The sequence below is a fragment of the Tyto alba genome, unplaced genomic scaffold (assembly GCF_018691265.1).
Source record: "Tyto alba isolate M040663 unplaced genomic scaffold, T.alba_DEE_v4.0 Super-Scaffold_42, whole genome shotgun sequence".
NCBI lineage: Eukaryota > Metazoa > Chordata > Aves > Strigiformes > Tytonidae > Tyto > Tyto alba.
In genome coordinates, this window is record NW_024881318.1 from 23,822,618 (window position 1) to 23,840,606 (window position 17,989).

The following is a 17,989-nucleotide window of genomic DNA, read 5'->3' on the forward strand; positions in this document are numbered from 1 at the left end:
GGAGTATAAAATTTGGAAAGGTAAGGTCAAACATTCAGTGTAACTTATAAGTCTATTGTCTTGTCATCCCTTGCAAGGAAAGGAAAAGGAAATATGGGGGATCAATGATAAAGAGATTAAAACATAGGGAATGTATTTAATGGAATTCACCTTCATTTCAGAAGAACTTAATTGTGTCAAGAAAACCTAATTTGACTCTGCTTTGTTAAAATGTATAAAAATACAATGACAGTATTAATGCTGCATAATATCCTAATTTAAAACTAGCAGACTACGATATCTGTAAAGCAACAGCCACATGGATTAAAAATGAAACCAAAACGAAAACCTCACCAAATGAAAGTTTTTGGAGTATGTTCCGTGCCCTGGGTTATTACTAAGTCTTACACTATTCTATGTTTTCATCAATGAACCAGATGTAAATATTCTCATACTGTAATTAGCAGTGATTTTATGTTATGAAGATTAGCAGTGTTTTAATCAATGATGAGAACAAAGGAGCTGGAGGGAAGAATCAGGATGTCTTCATATAGGAGGCCTATTTTCACAGCATCTGCTAATATAAATACAAACTTTTCTGTTCAGAACCAGGCAACGAGGGCTGTCCCTTGAATAGAAAATCCAAAGCAGTGAGTCTGGAAAGGCCATAGGGGCTGGTCTGTTCCATGTCATGACCTCCCACCACAGCCCTTGGGTAGGGGAGGATGACGCTGTCATCAGAAGAGCAATGAAGAGAAGGAGGGAAGGGAAAAGGGACAAAGATGCTGCAATATGGTATGCAAATCCAGAGTGTAACTGAAATGCAGAATAAATTTGAAGACAGTGGTGACAACAGCTACAAAAGGCATTGGAGGGCTGAAGAGCCAGCCTGTCAGTGAATAACTTAAAATAACTCAATCTACTCAGCACAAAAAGGGGTGAGAAGTGATTTATTTAAATTTTGTAAGTACTTTGAAGTAATTTTTATTTGCCTGTATGTTACGTACCTTTTTCATGGAAAGCAAATTACAATAGAATAAATGAAGAAAGTGAGAATAGAAAATTTAATTCCTTTAAAATCATATTGTTCATTTTTACAGGAGGTAACTTCAGCTAGAAAAGTTACACTTTAGTCAGGTGCATGTTCTTGGGTTCAATACAGGGTAATTGAATGAAATTTTATGGTGTTTTGTAAACAAGCATCCTAGATCCTTGAGTGTGGCTTACTGGTCTTCTGTTTTATAAATCTGAAAACTGGAAGGAAAAGCATGGATAACACAGTTGCGTCTTAGCTTCCCCTTGAGTAAGGCTGAAATGTGTTGCAGAGAGCAGATTTTGTGAACACATGTGTTACCTTGGCTTTCTTTCAAATACTACAAATAAATATTTGGCTATATAAAGCTCATGTAGGTACTGACCTGAAATTGCTATTTCTGCAATCCACATAAAATGTTAACCTTTAGAGGTTGCTCTGCATGTGGAAGTTGTGTGCCAGTTATTCTCTCCATTGTGCCAGCTGCCCAGAGGCAGGTCATGGGCCCCAGGGTCAGCAGGGAGGCAAAGACCTTGTCCCATGCCTCAGAGCTGATGGGAAAAAGGCACCAAGAATACCTTCCCTTTGCTGTGTGTCCCCATCATCCCAGGAACTGCCTTCCCCAGGCTGCTTCACCAGACAGCCTGATAAGCTGCCTAGGAAAGCTAGAATATATTGTGGAGAGGCCACAGGGTGTTGCAGGGTAAATGTTGAGCTGGTTTTACTTGTCTGGCCAGCAAATGCAGGGGTTGGGTGTGAAGTGAGGCCATAAGAGGACCAGCAGAAGCAGGATCTGGGAACTGTGGGATGCCTATGTCCACTGGTTACTAGAGGAAGCCAGGACAGACCATGTCAGTATAACACTTGAGGCCAAGATAATTAAACTTACTGAGAGAGAGATGAAATGCAATGACAGAGTATATTACCTTGGGGTTGGTGTGATGATGACATGCTTACATTATCCTTTTCAGGCTTGGAGCATGGGCAGAGCTGGCCAACATCTGACACAGTTGTGTTATAAAGATCCCCAATCCAAACACAAGCAGAGGTGCATGGGCTTGGCCATCTCTGTGATGAGAAATAGCAGTCAAGCACTGCTCAGAACACATCACCTCCCTTGTCCAGGGCCAGCATGTCCATGGGAACATGCTTTGAACCCACCCTTTATGAAAAAAGGGGTTTATGTCCAAATGACTTGGAGCTCTGAACAACATTGTGTAGCAAAATAAGATGTACCAAATCTTAGAAATATTCTGTAATTGGGGATTACTCAAGACTATATTCTAATTTGCTGCGTTGGTCATCTCTGTGTTGCTCTGTGTGACCTGCATTCAGCAAGGATGGGCACCCACATTAAAGATTACCCTTCTGGGTAAAATCTGAAGCCCTATTCTGCAGAAAACGTTTGGTAAGTGGATTCTTGCATGCTCTCAGAGGGACCGTAAGATCTGCAGGCTTTTGGCAAAAGTTCCAAAAGTGAACACAGAGATCATGTTTTATGCCAGGATTGACAGCTGAAATCTCATGACAGAAGACCTTGATTTCTTTGTGGTTTTCCCTCATTTCACAGACAGCTACTTTTGTGGCAGAAAGGTCTGGAATAGCATACTGAAACCTGTTCTGCCTGTCAGTTGAGCTGCTATGTTAGTGTCTCTTATATATCAGAGAATATAATAGCAGCCACTCCCACATAAAATTAGCTCTGTTTGTGTATTTCCTACCAGAAGAGTATAGTATTTAAGCATAAGAAAATAACATATTGTGAGGGACAAGACAAGAGTTTCTATGGTCTGGTTCTGCATCTCCTCATTTGACATCATCTGATTTCAGTGTATTCACACTGATACAAATAAGATCAGGTCTTTAGTGTAGAATCTATTTGAAATGATACAAGTTGTTTTTATATTTGTGCTTTTTGGCTGAGCTTTGTCTTTAGATGTGGGCTCTATTGCAAAAATGAGGCTGTGTCTGCACATGCTTTTTTACAAGTAGGATGTCTTTGTAATATTGTAAGTCTTAAAATAGCTGAGCAACATAATATCCTCACACATTCTTTTCTAAAGCTGATACATTCGTGGTGGGATCACACATTACTTGGGTATGATTTATTAGCAAAGCAAGGAATTTTTCTCTGAAAGTATTCACTCCCCAACACCCTCCCCCCCCCCCCAAAAAAAAAAAAAGTGCAGCTCTGAAAAATAGAGAAGTTCCATGGAAAAAAAGTCAGTTTTGCAAAAAAACCACCACATCACCTGATTCTCTTTTCCCCATTAAAAACATTAAACTGGGAATTTGTAGCTCCATTTTTCCTGGGCAGATCGTGGTGAGGGTAGCCTGATCTCCATAGCTGGTACCTAGCAATGCACCACTCAACCCATGTTGCCAAATAGTGCAAGCTGCCACCCTTTATTTCCATGCTAAACCAATGTGCACTAGCTTTATGGCATTGAAAACTTTCTTCATCTGAAGTCTCAAGGAAAATTACAATATTTTTGTCCTCATTCGTGGGGGGGTATGTTATTTCCCAGAGAGGTCTCTGTAAGCCGGTTGACTGGACAGCTGTAACAGATATGCCCGTTCTCCTAGAGGACCGTGATTCTTGTAACCACTTCCCTAGTTTTGATCTTAATAAGCAACTGGAAAATGTTCTCCAAAGCTAGTTTTCTGTGTTCTGGGTCTAAAGCATTTAATGTAAATCCTTGCTTGAAAAAGAATGTTTTTGTCTGGGTAAACTGGGTTTAAAATTTTTTTGATAACCAGAGATTTTCTTTTACTGTGCTATTCCTGCTGCATGTGAAGCATAACTCTGTTTATGACCACATGTGAACAATCTGAAACTACAAGGGTATTTTGGTTATAACATATGAACATATTTAGTGATTCATAGCCATCGAGTAACTGACTCAAAAGTCAGTTAGTGATAAAAATGAACCGTGGAAACAGAGGCAGCGCAGGACAAATGAGGTCTTTTGGCTACTAGCAGCAACTACATTTGGCTGAGGCTACATGGTGCTCTGTGCTTGCATATGGCAAAAGAGCTGCTCTCTCTAATAATATCATGTGGGAATACCTGTTCTCAGAACCTGCTGTGAACACGGTGTTTAGCTGTACTTAAAATTAATAGTTTTTCTAACTTGTCAGAAAAAATTGTTAGATGTCTTATAAAAGAGGGGGGAAGAGTAATGAAAAAAGTCTCAGTTTGATGGTATGCTTATACAGCAGAGCTCGTATAAATAATAAATTGAAGCTCACCTTTCTTCTATGCTTTTGGGTAAAGAAATCATTGCAGGCAGCATGAGGGGAAGAGTATTTGCTTTTGTCCCAAAATTTCTGGAAGACATTTTGGATGTAGGACAGTAGTGCAGTGTTAGAGCAATCTTAGTTCCTGCACCAGAGCCTACACTGTAGGTTTACAAAAAGGTTTTGATATGCAGGATGCCATATGGTCCCTCATATCCCCTGTGAAGAATCAGCTGTACATAGAATTATACTGTTTTTTTACCAACATCTGAGAATACTTTGAAGCCTCTTGTCACGCTTCAGAGTCAGAAGTTGCCAGGAGTCTGTAAGATCAAGTAAATTATCAGTGTCCTTCTTCCTCAATAGTTGCATAAAGTTGGCATCATATATGAGGAATAAGATTTCCTTTCAGTTTACTATGACTTTTGTTGGACAAAGTTCTAAGCAGTTAAAAACCCTGCATGGAAGAGTAGTTTATCTGGTAAGGACTGTGTGGTTAGCATGCCAGCATGAACAACTTGCTTGCATTGACTGCAAGGAAGGCAAATAACCAGGTATGCTATCTGTTGAAGCAAAGAAATAGAGATTTTATTTGCTTGAAGGAATGAGGGAGTTAAAAGACTCTCAAGAAAAATGTGTGACATAACACCGTACTACTACGAGTCAGTATAGTCTTTGGGAAACATTACAGAGAATGCAGAAACTGAAAAGAACATAATTTATTTTTATCTGAGGGTCTGATGGTCAGAGTTTTAAATGAGATTTCCTTCTCCTTAGAATTTTATGGGGGGCTTAAATAGGAATGGGAGACCGAGGTGCACAAAAGCTTGGATCTATCTGTGATCAAGTAACATCTGGGACAAAGGAATGGCTTTTTCTAGAAGTCTATTTGAACATGAGCAGAAAAAGCTTCTGAGAAGTCATTAGCATCCCAAATACCACAAAGCTGGGTTGGAGGACTGTGACAGGTTTTGTTTATCTTTGATGCAGCCAAAGGAAACATACTTTACGGACTATTCCTGAGCACTTCACATGTAAAATAAAACACAGACAGGAATATTAATAGGATTAGGACCTGGATTATAGCATTCATTCATCCTTAGCATTTATTTTGTGCTTCAGCAGAAATAACAAAGGAATAAAAGTTCATTTTATGTTCACTTGCTGAAGTGCAGGAGCTTGCCAGGTTGTTTCCCCTTTTCAAGAGCAACTGAAGGCATGAAGTTGGGCTGTGTCTTTGGTGTGACCCATTCATACTATGTTTTCTGGGAAATGGTATTTGCTTGCAGTATTTGCTGCAAAGGCTATTTGCTGGAAAATTGACAACACGTTTTTTACAGACCAGATTATTAATTTAAATGATAATAAAACCACTTTCTTACTCCATTTAGTGATGTGAGGTAGTGACATCATTATGATATCATATCAATAAGATATCAAATCTATGCTAATATCATAGCGATATCATCTTGGTTCTTGTGTACTTCTATCTCTTGTTTAGATATGTTGCTTGGATGTGTTTTGTTTTGATTGTCTACAACATATTCCTCTGTGAGTGGATTAGAAATACACCAATAAAGTCTTAATGAAAATTTGATTTATAAATTCTTACTTTGCTCTCAGAATATACAGGAAATGACAGGTGCAGCTTATATCAGTTCTAAGCTTGTAGAAGGTTCCTTAAGGAGATTTATCTAGTTCATTTATAAGATGAGCAAGCTGATGGAACAGGACAAACCCTAGAACCCCTTTAACTCTTTAAATAAAGCCCAAAGACTGCAGAGTCTCCTACCCCTTCTCCCCCCTTCCCCGGATATGCTCACTGCAGTCTGGTTTTCCTCTTGTAAAGGTGAAGACTGCCTATTTCTTCCCTTAGATACAACATTTCCCAGCATGTGCTAGCATCCAAGAAGCGTGCAAGACAGCGACCTGAGGGACAGGGAGGCTGCAAGCCCTGGGGGAAGGATACTGCAGCTATACTTCCAGTTCCAGCCTTTCCCCCTGATGTGTGCCTGGCTTAGGTGAAGGATTCACCCCTTGCCACAGCCACTCGTCCCAACCTCAAACGGTGCACCCACATGCCCTTTCAGGGTGGCCCTCGGTGACAGTGCTCACACCCTGCACATACAAACCACAACTGGCCCTTGTGTTTTCATCACAACAAATGCTACCCAAGTGAGTTTTTCAGAGCCCTTTTCCAGGTTGATGAAGATAGTAGAGCTATTTCAGCAACCACTGGAGGCAGGGAGGACACGGCCGGGTGGTTTCCAGGGCTTGAGAGCCTCCTGGCCCTGGGAAGGGTGTGAGCTCTGGCTGCTGTCTCCTCTATCACAGTGAGTTATTACAAAGGTCTGGAATTGGTGTCATAAGAAATGTTCAGGCTTGGGAAAAAGTTTTGAGGTCAGACCTGAAAGGAGGGATAATGCCCTTTTCCCAAGACTGTCTCTTTCCCACAGGTGTCTGTAGATAACTATATGATGTTGGAGCTGATAAGATAATTAAGCTGCTAGAGGCAGGCAGCATTTGAGGATAAATCTGGCAGCTGCTCTGTGAAGTGGCTTTGGTTGAAATCTCTGTCCTGGTGAGGTGAGCTGTACAAAGCATGATGCAGAGCCAACAAAAAACACCTTTTTGGCATGGAGAAGAGTGTCAGACTGATTCACAGTATCACAAGCAGGTTATTAAGCAAAGCTGTCGAAGCATGATCTTGTTTCTTAGGAAAATCAATTGCCCAGATTCAGGTTATATGGTGCAGATACATTGGTCCCAGAGGGCAGGTCTCTCAGCAGCACCACAGGAAGGTGGTTGGGGAGCCTGGCAATTTTGCTGGCATCTGTCCACCGAGATTTCTTTGCAATTCCTAGCCCTATTCAAAACATCTGAACTTTCATAAATAGATGTTTTCCATTGGGAAAATGTTTTCCCAGAAGTTCTGAGTTATTAATCCATTGTTATTTAACTAAAATAATTGCTTCTAATAAGGGATAGACAAAACCCCAGAGCTGAGTCAGCATTCCTCTAGGAGCAAATAAATAACTTGGTTTTAATTTCTTAAAGGTTCTCCACTGCTCATCAGTGCTTCCCATCTGAAATACTTAGTCTGAATGAGAAGAAAGAAACTGTAACATTTCATTTTCAGAATAAATATTCAGGTAACCTAAAAGAAGATGAGAGTCACTCTGGGAATCTAAAATTCAGTCTTCTTGGAGAAGACAAGATTTCATGGTGTTCTCTTTTATGAAGTCTAGCAACTAGATGGGACCTGATGTGTGGAACTGACACATAACTGCCTAATATGACTAGTTAGCCAGCAGTGTAGCTCTGTTTCAAGGTTTGGTTAGATGCTGGATTTAGACTGATAAGAGTTTATGGTTCAGTATATAAGCATGTTTAAATGTCAGGCAATTGATTTTCTTGAGACTGTGTTAGATTCCTCTATTGCATTGCCTTGCAACTCCTTTTCTAGGACACATCTAAGTTTGTGGATTAACTCTGATTTTAAATCTGGCCTGAAATTAAAATCAAGCATTTGTTTTTGATTTGTTGAACTGGAAATAGGAAAAAATATTGTTACCTTAGGGCTTTTTGCTTTTTTTTACATTTTTTGAATTATTCAGTGTTATGTTTAGAAACATTTCTAAATGAAGTTATATTTTAAATGAAAAAATCAAAACATTTCTTAATATTTATCTTTCCTTCTCTCCAGACTTTTTCAGCTGAAACTAATCAATAAATCACGTGCCTGTATGAAAACAGTTATAGTTGTACCCAAATTATATTTGCCAAAAATTATTCAACCGAAAAATCTTATCCTGTACTATATGAGGTAATTCTGCTTCTTTAATTCTTTGACAGAAATCAATACCCCAGCATAGACACAGAATAGGGTGTAATTCTGTGTACGTTTGTAGAAGGAACTATTTCCCTGCTAGTTAAGGATCATTTTTCAGTTCTGTTTGAGTCTGATAAAACTCAAAATATATACCCTTGACTTTTATTGGTTCAAATAATAATTAAACAGAAATGAGTGGGTGCATAAAGCATATTGATGAAATTAGGATTTCCAAACAAGGTTTTGAAGAATGCAAATGTTCAGCAACGCTGCCTGACAGAGCTGCATGGAACATGAATGAATCACAGCAGGAGCAGCTATTACACTGAGAAGAAAAAAAGGGTGCTATTGAAAATTGACTTGTATGCACCAGGGAGTGTTCTAGGATTGCAGGGTAAAAATGAAGGTTCCTCTGGAAACTGGAAAGATGAGGGGCAAAATCTGACCTTTGGCTGTCCCTTTAGGAGAATAGGGAAAAATCTAGATCTTGGTGGATTTGATGACTGAGTGTTAGCCCTGCACAGGTTCCACTAAATAATGATTGCTGCACTGATGAGAGGTTTTTTACAGGAAATCTGTTTATTTTATGAAATGGTAGGACTAAACAGAACTAGGAGAGCAGAGGAGGAAACATTTATGAAGGTTTCAGTATGGTTCACACAGTTTCAAGATGGTGGTACTTTCTGAAGTGGCAAACCTGGATTAACTGCATTTTGTGGAAATCTTGCCCTATCCTAAAATCTCTGTCCAAAGGCTCAGCTTTGGTGGGTGGTCCCAGATATTGTGACATCAGGGCTGGGAGTAGCAGGGGTGGCTTTCCAGGGGTGAAGGTGATGGGGCTCCTTTACAGAGTTGTTTTAACAAAATTATCTCTAATGTCCATCATTTCACCCATCTGGTCTGTCAGGTGGCCCTGTACATGTGAGGTGCAGGAATGGGCAGCTCAGCGGGAATGTGTGAGCTGGCTTTGCTGCTGGTGGGAAAATACAGGAGGAGCACTGCTCTGGGGTGCAGGAGAGGGGGATCACAGGAGCCTCAGGCGAGGCTGTTAGCTAGGGAGGAGCAAACAGTGAGACAAGTACTGCGGGGCATGGCTAGCCTCAGGAGGGAGTGGTAGATTTGTTGCCAGTGAAAAACTTGGACTGTGCTCCTTTTCTGCTTGTTTCCAGGCAGACCAGCTTGCCTTGACCTCTTGAGCTGAAAGAGAGACGTAGGAAGGAAGAGCTTTCTCATGATAAGAGCAGGAGCCTATGCTGTACGTTCCCCCTCTGGATCAAAACAGGAAGCGTTTGCTGGCAGCATCCCCTTCTCCGTCTGCACTGCTGCTCTCCCCTGCCCGACGCTTTGAAGGTGTGTTCTCGTTTGACTTCCTCCCTTCAGGTTGTCGTGAGGTTAACACAAACTTGTAATCCCATTATTTTTGTGGTTCTAAGGGGATTTACACACAGACTGAAGAATTGTGAAATAGACGGAGAGGAGGTGATTAGTGTAAAAAAAATAATTCTGCCTGTCTTTAAGTTTTCTTCATTTGGCTCCTCAGTCACTCCTCCTTTTTCTCAGTGGGTCAGTATTCAAACTTTTGAACTTGGTTTGACAAACCCAGCTTGAACGCTCACTATTTTACCTTTCTAAAACTGCTCACAGTTTGATCTATCAATGCCTGTGTGACTGCAGGAAGAATTGTACTCTGGATGGGGCTGCAGGAGCACTGATCAGGTGGATCACCCTTCTCTCAGCCTGCTGGCACAGCCCAGCCAGCCTGCCCACTTCAGGGCACTGCCGGTGCCCACTGCTGCCCTCCCCAAACTTGCTGAGGGCACACTGCATCCCACAACCCAGGTTACTGAGGAGGATGATCAATATCATCAGCCCCAGCAGCCTCCCCTGAGAAATGTCACCCTTAACTGACTGCCAGCTGGACTGTGAATTGCTGACCCTGATCTTTAATCCTGAATATCACTTTGGTTTCCCAGCCTGCCCTGTGGTTCACTCAGCCTGTCTTTATTTTTAGTTTGGATGCTGGAATACTGCATATGAAAAGCCTTGTAAAAATCAGGGTGTACTTTACCGTTGATAGACCTGACATTTGTTCTTTTGGACAATTTTTACTTTTAAAAGCACCTAAATATTTAAAAATGCAAACAGGACTTACTTGAAAAAAAAAAAAAAAAACAAAACCACAACTTAAAAAATAAAGGTTATATCAAAATTTGATACCTTACCTGCAAGTTATTTTTAAATACTCTCACTTGTAATTCTCAGAGGCTTCCATTAGAAGTTTGAGAAAATAACATCTCTCCATGATGGCAACTTTTATATCTTCAGTACCTAGTGTTGCTAAGCAAGGGATAAAATTATTATGATTGTTATCAGAGTACAGCCTAGAGACAACCTGGGGGAGGTGGGGTCATAGAATAAAATGCAGAATTACCGGGACTTGCTGTTGGTTGTTGCTGGCGATGTTCATCTGCAGAATTAAAAATGAAAACTGAAATAGTATTTTTAACAAAAAAGAAAGACTAGGCATAATAAAAACAAATCAAGGGAAAAGAAGAAAAAGATCAGTATTGATTATAGAGTGTTATGAGAGAGTTTTTGCTTAATAAAATACCAAATTTTGTATAAGTATCACATTCAATTTCAGATGACTGAAGGGCAAATTTTTCAGAAGGTTTTGAGGTTTGCCATCCAGACGGTCCTGAACAGGCTTGAGAGGTGGGCCTGTGAAACCTCATGAAGTTCAAAAAGGTCAAGTGCAAGGTCCTGCACATGGGTCAAGTCAATCTCAAGCACGAAGACAGGCTGGGTGATGAGTGAATTGAGTGCAGCTCTGTGTAGAAAGACTTGGAGGTATTAGTGGATGAAAAACTGACTATGAGCCAACAATGTGTTCTCAGAGCCCAGAAAGCCAACCATGTCCTGGGCTGCATCAAGAGAAGTGTGGCCAGCAGGTGAAGGAAGGTGACTCTGCCCCTCTGCTCTGCTCTTGTGAGACCCCCCCTGCAGTGCTGTGTCCAGCTCTGGGGCCCCCAACACAAGAGGGACATGGACCTGCTTGAGTGGGTCCAGAGGAGGCCACGAAGATGATCAGGGAGAGAGTTGGGGTTGTTCAGCCTGGAGAAGGCTTTGGGGAGACCTTATAACAGCCTTCCAGTACTTAAAGGGGCTACAGGAAAGATGGGGAGGGACTGTTTATGAGGAGTTGTAGTGATAGGACAAGGGGTAATGGTTTTAAATTGAAAGAGGATAGATGTAGATTAGATCTAGGGAATCAATTCTTTCCTGTGAGGGTGGTGAGACACTGGTGCATGTTTCCCAGAGAAGCTGTGGCTGCCCCCTCCCTGGAAGGGTTCAAGGCCAGGTGGGACGGGGCTTTGAGCCACCTGGTCTAGTGGAAACTGTCCCTGCCCATGGCAGGGGGGAATGGAAACAGAAGAACTTTAAGGTCCCTTCCAACCCAAACTATTCTGTGAGTCTAGGTAGAGACACTGGAGATTATGATAAAAAAGACCTTTGGTCCCTGTACTTCTGTGCCAACTTCTGTTACAGCAGCTTTTCTTGGGTCCTTTCTAGCCACAGATGGACCCTTTGAAGGTAAGAAATATTCCTTGTACCACCATCCCTGGAACAGTAGCTCAGGCTTCAGCTAAGCAAAGCACATGCCTGACGTGAAGTCTACATTTCTGATCTGTATAAGCACTGGCTGGGAAGTGCTTCAGACCTGGGATTGCCTTAGTCCTATTCTCAGCAGCATGAGCCTTGGCTGTGCAGAGGGGAAAATCCCACATCTGTTTGGATTGTGGTGAGAGGAAACTGTGAGCAAAGGAAACCTTCTGCTGCATGGAGCATGAGGAGCCATGGGGGTACTTCCCCTGATCCTTGCCCTCTGTCCCAGCATAACCAGCCAGTCTGAAGTTTCAGAGTTACACTGTTGTGCTATAAAAATATGAATGACTGGTTGTCTTTTATCTCACTAATGTATTTTTAAACCTCAGATGCATTCAGTGCTCTATACTGTCTGAGTTTTTATCTGCTTTCTTTGTGTTCTCATAAGCAGGCAATGGAGGCTCTCTCCAAGCAAAAATGCTTTGCTTTGGTCTCTTCCACTGAGAATTTACATTATGACTTTGATTCTTTTCTATTTTTTAAGTCACTCTTGCTTTTGCATTGTTTTTAGTTTGCATTGTATGTTGGTCAGTGTAGTATTCTGCAGATACATTATTCCATCTCACTTCCTCCCTTTCCCCAGTCTAGACTGTGCTGAGCGATATAAATTGACTCAATAGTCAAAATACATCTTCCCAGTTTCTGGTAAAACAGAGGATGATCCAAAGAGTTTTTCTTAGCTTTACCATTATAGATAAGCTATTTTTTTGTAGTGTGTTCAACATGCCATTTCCACATGTGATCACACAGATTTTCTGTTTCATCATGCAACTGAGTAAGAACATTTTATGTACCTCAAATTAAAACACAAGGGATTTCTTGAAGGTTGAAATGGCATCATACTAACTGCAACAGGTCACTGTTGGTTTGCTTGAAGAGGGAAATGTTTCAGCCGTGATTAGGTCTATTCTTAGTGCTAGCTCTTACCGAAGCTCACAGTCAGTCAGGTAGAGCTGGGTAAGCACCAAGGGCAAGTTTCAGCAGATAAAACAGAAACCAGTTGCCATTGTCAGTGTTTCCAGCAGCACTGATATTTTCTTTACTTCACGGCTAAATAAACAGGGCTGAGTGGCAGCTTTTGTTAAACTATTTCCTGGCAGTGTGCAGGATAAGCTTATTTGGAAACAAACATATTTTTCTAATCCCTGGCTAAGAAAACCTGACATCTATCCCTATGCATGATGTGATTGCTCCAGCAGGCTTTCCTATACATATTGCAGCCAGACCTGTCACTGCACACAATGTTGTAAATATATTGTGGCCGTGCTGGTCTGTTTCTGTTTTTCTTTCCTTTTTTTTTTTTTTTTTTTTTTTTTTTTTTTTCCCTTACTCTAGTATATGTCTTGCCCACCTGTAGAGAAGAGTACTAAACTGATGCATGGACAGAATGGGGTGTGTGTGTATATATATATTTAATATATATGTATATATGTTTTAACATCATCTGGTTTATTGAGGTCCTTCTTTTCTGAATCCCAGGGAAATCATCTGCGTGAAGACAGATGTCTGCACCTGAGAGAGGGTGTATTTTCTGGTACTAACCAGGAAGCACCAGGCAATCTGAAGAAAAATTCCTCCTCACTGTGTTTCATGACTAAAACTTGCATTTTCACAGACATGACATCAGAAATTGGATTCTACAAGTTTTAACCATAGTCAAAAGATATCATTATGTGAATGAAATGTAGATTCAGTTTTCCTTCCCCTCTGGGAGCTGGGCTAAAATATCAAAACCAATAAAAAGATAGCTATAGAAAGTAGAGAAAATGTTTCCCTTCACAACAGACTGTTCTCACAGCTTTTAATGCATGAATCTGTAACAGATAGGAAGTTTTGTTTAAGATGTACATTATTGCATCAGTAACATGTATGGCACATTCTTAGTCTGCTAGAGATGTCATAATTGTTTCTTTTCTTTAAATAATTTTGTAGATCAGACCTTCTTACTCTGTAAACATGTTCCTGATAGACTATTTTACTAGCTTATGTTATTGTTGCTTTGTGCTTGATGGCTTGATTAGAAATAGATTTGCAAGGTGGAAGTAAAGATGCTATTCATAAGCAGCATGAAGAAAGGCAATCTACAGCGAGCTTTTATTCAGGGTAAGAGCCAGAGAGCTGATGGACTATTACCTCTGTGGCATTTACTCAACAACTTCCTTAAGAATAACCCACTGACTTTAGCTGCTCTTGTTTTGGTGCTGATTTGGTCAGACTGGCTTTGTCCATCCTGGTTACGAGAAATGTTTGCAAAAAAAAGTATTCTGGAATTCTACTCCTCTGGCCTAGTTTTCAGGCAAGGTCTGTAGAAAGGGGCAGACCAGCTATTGGATTTGGGCAGGTCAGCAGTGAAGCAAGGATCAGGATGTCAGAGGCGGGCCTGAAGATGATTGCGTGCGTTTGCCTGGGTGCTGGAGTCAATGGGAGGCAGTGTTAGCAGATGCCACCATCGCAGGGTGGACTGCAGTAGTGGGTGCTTGTGGTTGGGTCAGCCAGCAGTACTCAACGTTTTTCACTAAAATAGACAATACTTTTTATCTGGAGTATGCTCATCATGAGGAGTAGCTGTGAATGAGTTAAAGCTCTCTCTACTTTTTTTTTTTTTTGTCCACGTTATCAAGTACTTTGAGACTCAGGAAGGAAACCAGTATTTAGAAGCTGTTGCTATTGAGTTATCATGCAATATGTACTGGTGGTTGGGTGCTCCAATTTCAGCCAGGATGCTCCAGGAATTCGAGGGTTTGTGGGATGCCTGTGCATGTATGTAAATGACCTTCTCTAATCCTAATCAACCCCTCCCTCTTCTCCACCCATCAGTGTTATCTGAGGCAGCTGTAGGGACCATTGCATGAGCTATAAGACCCTCTCTTCTGCATACTTAGGGTTTTGAAGGTCCTGCATCTCCAACGTGCTCAGGAGATTTCTATAATCGGAAATGAATCATGGTTAAACTCAGGCACATGCATCAGGCTTATGCTGAACAGCTCTATGTTACACAGCCCAGCCAGTGATGCTGCATGTATGGGTCAGTCTAAGGTGTCTGACAGTGGGCTACTTCATGACTGGTTGTTTCCTTGGCATGTAATGTCTATTCCTCTAACAACTAGCATCTCAAGCTGTCATATGTTCTGAAAACCCTTATATTTCTATGAAAACATGGGAAAAGCTGTGTCTTGTCAGAGGTGACAAAGAATTTAAACATAAACTACAATAAACACCAGACTGTCAATTGCATCAACAGCTGATGACCCTTCTGAAGCAGAAGCCTGTAGTTCCTCAAGGTGGGGATATGCCTTGCATTATAGTTACTTGTGGTGCCAGGGAATGGGAGAATGGGAACAAAAATGTGACAAGTGAGCATATGATGTATGCAGGATGTTTTTGTTCTTGATTCCCCCCTCCCCCCCCCCCCAAAAAAAATTACAGGATGAGAATGTATGCATTTCCATTTAAGAAGAGAAGCACAAAACTTGCTGACCAGTGTGAGTGTGTGTGAGAGGGAATTAGCGTAGGTTTTGCCTACTTTGGTAGTGAGCTATTTTATGATTTTTGACATGTGTTAAGGCAGCTCATCTGAAGCTACTTGTGGACTGTGGTGCTGTCAGTAGCCCAGGGCCTTTTGCTGCCTCCCAGTTTAATAGAGGACACCCTCTATCTCAGTTGTTCCCTGAAGGTGATCTTCACAGCTTTCTCATAGTGACTATGCCTTCTCCACTGCTTTGCTTGCATGCCTGGCTTTCACTTTACCCATTAAACTGCCCTTATCTCAACCCATGAGTTTTCTTACTTTTACTCTTCCCATTCTCTTTGCCCATCCCACAGTGGGGGAGTGAGCAAGCAGCTGGGTGGTGCTTAGTTGATGGTTGGGTTTAAACCACAACAAGGATCTAAAACTTGTGTGAGCAGTGCATTGCCCACCTCTGCAGAGAGCTGTGCCTGGTAATGTGCTCAGCAGGTCCTCCCCTGTCCTGGGTTTTGCCCATTGTTTTTTTCCCACTGTGTATGATGGACTGCGCTGTATTTCTCACTCCTAAAAGCAAGCGCAGATTTTACAAGTGCAGTACAGAAGAGGTATTTCTGCAGATTGGTCTCTCCTGGCACAGATAGCTCTCCCCCTTGGAAGGGTGGACAGGACGTGATGCAACGGTGGTGGCAGCGTGTCCTCGTCGTGGGCTGTGGGCTGAGACACAGCACGAGGTGTGACGTGAGCCTCTAGAGGTCACTGACGCTCCAGGGCTGGCGGCCAGAGGGACAAGGGCGGCTCTGAGCAGGGGCATGCAGCAAGCTGCGCGTAAATAGCGACAAAGAGTGGAGCAGATTCTGTGCTTGAGGTCTGCTGCGAAGACGTGAATGAAATGAGAGGCAATGGCTCGTTCACAGGGGATGCCTGAAGCCTGCAGAAGCACTGTACCACTCTGTGTCTGATAGCTTAGGCTGCAGAGAAGCATTTGCTCTGCAGAGAGGCATATGCTATGGTATGAAGGTTCAATTCATCTGACAGCACAAAAATGCCATGGAAAGTACAGCAGCCATAGGGCTTGGGCATGGGGCTGTTATCCCGAGGTGCAGATGGGGCAGGGGAATCTTCCTAACCACAGTGACCTTTGGGTACCATCGCAAATGCTGCCAGGTTTGCTGTGTATCCATTTCCCCAACCTCACCTGCCACACAGTGATGCAGAGTGCTGTTGCTACGCATAAGCAACACCTGGATTCCCCAAATCACCAACGCGTCAGAAGAGGGAACAATTAATTTATTCACAGAACACCTTCTTGTGCCTCCCTATAAGAAACCTCAAAGGGGTGGAAGAACAAATAACCTGCTGACAGCTGCCCAGATTCACTCCATGTGTGTGAAACCATCCCATACTGGTATTAACAGTGAAAAGTGAGGAAGAGTGTCATCAGGCAGGGACTTCTGCCCCAGGTTGGAGGAGGGAGCTGTGGTAAAGGGGTGTTTGGGCCACGCAAAACCTGGAGTCCCTAATGTCTGCCATGGGATGATCACTCACATAACCGAGGCACCTGAAATGTGCCGCAATGACTGCAGGTCTCCTTGGAAAAGAAAAGCTGTTGGGGTTACAGGAATATCAGCCAAGGGATGCCTAGTAGTAATGCATAAGGACTGTTCCCTTTGTAGTTTATCACTGTAAGGTTTAAGCAAATTTTATCTTCTAATGTGTTTCCCCTTGAAGTCACCATGTCGAGCAAGAAAATAAAGCTCTGTAATTCACAACTGCAAACGTGTAAATGTTATTGAAAAGCCAGGACGTGGTGGGGGATAACACTGGTGGGGACTGTCCGTCTCTGCTGACCTGGGTGTAGCCGCCAGCCTTTCTCAGCATTGTTCCTCCTGCACTTTGAGCCGGGGGGAGAGGAACTCCCACCCCACTGCTCCGGCTGCCCGCGGCCCTCCCGCCCACCCCTCCTTCCTCACCCACCTTCAGCACAAGGCTGGCTGCCTTCAGTCAGAAAATCTGCTGGGCTTTGCACAAACGTCTTATAATGTAAATATCAGAGGACTATAGAAAGCCTCTCTGTTGGTGCCGGTTCTTCTGAGCCGTGCTTTCAAAGTGCTGACTGTATTGGTTCTTATCATAAGTCAGTCTCAGCAATTAACTTTCTTCCAATCACTTGGGTGAGTGCTTTTTTTTTTCTTTTTAAGTATACTTTTAATAGTAAATTAATGTAGTGACCAAATACACACCCATAATATTTTTAATTTAACTGAAATTATAGTTAATTTCTTTGTAAACTGACCAGACTTTTTCATGCTTCTCCATTAAAAAAAAAAAAAAGTTTTAAATCACAATTTTATAGAGAAGAGTAGTAATGAGGAATATTACTTTAAAACAGGCAACTTATGGGTATATAGGAACATGTGAAAATTGGCATACAAATTTTGAGTACAATATATTAAAGTCTGGTGTAGCTTACTATGCTGTTTCACATAAACAGCTGTATGAGTGATTGATGAATTTTTTTTGCCCATGTAGGTGTGGTACCTGGGTGCTGGTGCCTGTGAATGTGTAGCTAATTAAGCATGGTCCAGTCCTGCAACTTGTTTCTAAGGACTTGTGGTCCTGACAGCCCCATGACACCATCAGTCTCTGCTATTCAGACCCAATGAATAGAGAAGATTTTTTTACTCATTAGCAGACAGATGTTCGATGGGACTCATTCCCGGAGCTATTGTGTCCTGGACTTTTCTTTGTCCCTCTTGACAGCACCGCATGTCAC